This window comes from Mauremys reevesii, linkage group 17 (assembly GCF_016161935.1).
Source record: "Mauremys reevesii isolate NIE-2019 linkage group 17, ASM1616193v1, whole genome shotgun sequence".
Taxonomy (NCBI): Eukaryota; Metazoa; Chordata; order Testudines; family Geoemydidae; genus Mauremys; species Mauremys reevesii.
In genome coordinates, this window is record NC_052639.1 from 17,108,853 (window position 1) to 17,112,830 (window position 3,978).

Consider the following 3,978-nt stretch of genomic DNA (forward strand, 5'->3'; position numbering starts at 1 on the left):
AGGCCTCCTGTATGACACACTAGCTACTTTTGGGGTAAACACATTCCAGAAAGGCATCTAGTCTTCATGAAATGACGTCACGAGACGGAGAATCCACCACTTTCCTTGGTAGCTTGTTCCTGTGGTGAATCAACCTCGCTGTTGAGTATTTGTGCCTTAATTGTAATATGAATTTGTCTCTTTTCACCTTAGGACCCTGCGAGGTGGGAGTGTGCCAGACCTTGGGCTGCAGCCCAAGCCGGAACTTCTACATGACAATTAAACAGCCCCACAGCCTGAGCCGTGTGGGCCCAAGTCAGTGGTACGGGCCAGCCACCGGTGTCTAACAAGTTTGCGTGGAGAATTTGCGGCAAAACTGGGAACTGAACCCAGATTGTTTCAATTCTTGCCTCCCCCCTTAACCGCAAGCCCAGCGTGTGTGTGTACAGCGTTGTTTTGGTCTGTGTTTGCCTTGCATTGGCTTCCAAGGAGGCTGTGGAATTTCCTTCATTGGAGGTTTTAAGACCAGGTTAGAGATACGCCAGTCTGCGAATGTCTAGGGATACTTGGTCCTGCCTCAGCACAGCGGGCTGGAGTAGATGACTTCTCAAGATCCCTTCCAGGCCTACATTGAAATAATTCTCTTTTGTGCTGCGTCATGTTCTACGCTGAGCTGTTTTGCATGGTGCCATTTGGAACTGTGATCGCACCATGTTGTGTAGCAGTTTTATGGTGAATTGTTTTGCCTCAGCTTGTTTTCCATTGTGTACTTTTGTCCTAGGATGTCATAGTTTGCATCGTGTTGCTTTCTTTTCCTTTGTATTGTCATTTTATGCTGTGGAGTGTAGGTTGTGTTTTTCCCCCTGAATTTGCCTGACATTATGTTGTGGTGAGTTTTATTCTGTATGTTGTGTTTTTATATGTATATATTGCATCGCGTCCTAGAAATGTAGGACTAGATAGGACCTCAAGATGTCATCAAGTCCAGCTTTCTCTGCTGAGGCAGGACCAAGTATATGTAGATTATCTCTGACAGAGCTTTGTCCTATTTGTTCTTAAAGACTTCCAGGGAAAGAGACTCCCAGCCCCCTTGTAAGACTGTTCCAGAGCTGAACTGCCTTAGCTCTGGGGACACCCACACAGATTTTAGTGGTGAGCAGCTCTGGAGAGAGAGGAGACCCCAGTGAGTGGGCAGTTGGATAAAGAGACTAAAGTTGGGAGGAGAAACATTAACGTGTCCAAGGTCACCCAGGCTGTCTGTGACCGAGCTAGAAATAGGTTCTAGTGCCACCGTACTGCTGTTTCTGAAGGTCTCTGCCACACTGCTGTTTTAGGCACTGGTGCAAACCGTTAGTGTAGACAGAATTTACACTAGTGCACTCTGGCACTGCTGCACCATGTCCCAGTTTGAAGGTTTGGGGTGGGGAGAGGGGCTGTGACCTCCCTGAGGCCTGAGGCTCACTGAACAGTGCAGATGGTAACGGAGGGGCAGCAGTGAGTGCTGGAGGTATGAGCCAGGAGCACAGCCCCACAGGACTGGACACTGACTTCTCCTGACCCAGGGGACACCCCCAGCAAGGTGGTTTATCCATGGATGGGCAGGCTGTCTTGGCAGAGCAGCTCATTTGCAATCTCTGCACAGCTCTTCCTACAGTGTGCACTGGGGACCTTTCCAAGCTGCGAGTGATGGGGCTCGGGAGTTAACAGGATGTGTTCCTGGCTCTGTCATGGACCTGTTTAGTGACCTTGGGGAAGTCACAGCTCCTCTCTCTGTAACACTGTCTTCAGTGACTCGAGAGCACTAGCACCAGCCTCAGGCAGACTGGTGAGAAGCAGGGCACAAACCCCAAATTGGGTGTGAGGTCTGTATGGAGATTTCACCAACCAAGTATCCAGTGTAAACGCTTCAGGCATTGTAACAGCATTAACATGGAGTCACAGACAGTCCTCTTGGGTGATCCCATATATCTCACCACGCAGGTGAGCTCACCTTTGTGACAGGTGGTCCCTTACTCCAGGGGTTCCCAATTTTTTCTTTCTGAGCCTCCCCACTCCCACCCCACACACGCTATAAAAACTCCACTGCCCATGTGGGCCACAATAACTGGTTTTCTGCATATAAAATCCAGGGCTGGCGTTAGGGGTAGCAAGCAGGGCAACTGCCTGCGGCCCCATGCCACAGGGGCCCCCGCAAAGCTACATTGCTTAGGCTTTGGCTTCAGCCCTGGTGATGGGGCTCAGGGCCCTGGACTTCAGCCCCATGCGCTGGGACTTCAGCTTTCTGCCCTGGGACTCAGTGAGTCTAATGCCGGCTTTGCTTGGCAGCCCCCTGAAAGCTGCTCACAGCCCTCCAGGGGGGCCCTGGTTGAGAACCACTGCCTTACAGCATGAATCACAGCAATGTTCAAGTTACTTCCAGTCCCAAAGGACCCGTCACTTCCTTGCTTATGCCTAGAAACTTCCCCCCCCACCCCCGAGTCCAGGCAGCATACAGACAATCAGTTCCTTCTCTATGGGGTTTTTCATCCCCTTCCTACCATGTGCTCTGAGCAGGAAACTCAGCAAATGGGAAGTGAAGAGCACAACAACAGTCTTGTGTCCTTGTTAACATCCCATAATAGTCTCTCTGGTGTTGATGGACCTTTCCTGCCAGGCATTCTGTTGCCAATCAGCACTTCACGTAGGTAAAGTCTCTCTCCTGTCTGGTGATTTACAGAGCCACAGAGGCTCACAATGCAACTAGTCAGATGTTAACTCAGGCAGCAACTTACAAGCATTCAATAAAGTCTAAACACAAAACACATTCTTATGTTCACAGTCTGTATGAGGAGTATCTACTCATTTGGACTCACTGGGGAGCCACAGAAAGAAACAAGGTGTGCTGAGGTAAAAAGGCCCAGTCTCAGAGCCCCCAGGGTCACGCTGAGAGAGCTGCCTTGGGGACAATGACAATGACAGGGAGAAACCCCAGAGTGACTTCTTTGATTCTGCTCATCTCTGGCCTTTGGTTCATAGAATCACAGAACTGGAAGGGACCTTGAGAGGTAGCTAGTCCAGTCCCCTGCACTCAAGGCAGGATGAAGTATTATCTAGACCAGGAGTGGCCAAACTGAGCCTGAGAAAGAGCCAGAATTCACCAATATACATTGCTAAAGAATCATCAGCTCCCACCTCCTGCTCCCAGTGCCTCCCACCCATGGGAAGCCACACTAATCAGCACCCCCCCTCCTCGCACTCCTGATCTGCTGCTCATGCTATGCAAGACACTCGGTGGGGGGAGACGGGGGGGATGGAGCGTGGGCACTGCAGGCTCAGGGAAGGGGGTGGGAAGGGGTGGAGTGGGGACAGGGCCTGTAGCTGAGTAGTGAGCACACCCAGCACATTGGAAAGTTGGTGCCTGTAGCACCAGCCCCGGAGTTGGTGCCTGTACAAGGAGCCGCGTATTAAATTCTAAAGAGCCACATGTTGGCCACCCCTGATCTAGATCATCCCTGAGAGGTATTTGTCCAGCCTGCTCTTAAAAATCCCCAATTATGGAGATTCCACAACCTCCCTAGGCAATTTATTCCAGTGCTTAACCACCCTGACAGGGAGTTTTTCCTAATGTCCAACCTAAACCTTCCTTGCTGCAATTTAAGCCCATTGCTTCTTGTCCTGTCCTCAGAGGTTAAGAACAATGTTTCTCCTTCCTCCTTGAAATGAACTTTTATGTACTTGAAAGCTGATCATATCTTCTCCTGACTAAACAAACACAATTTTTTCAGTCTTCCCTCATAGGTGATGTTTTCTAGACCTTTAATCATTTTTATTGCTCTTCTCTGGACTTTCTCCAATTTTTCCACATCTTTCCTGAAATGTGGCACCCAGAACTGGACACATTACTCCAGTTGAGGCCTAATCAGTGCAGAGTAGAGAGGAAGATATCATCTACAAACTGTATAAATGTAACAGAGTGACTCTGCTACTGGGAGGGTTTCACTATGTCTAGGAGGGTTACAC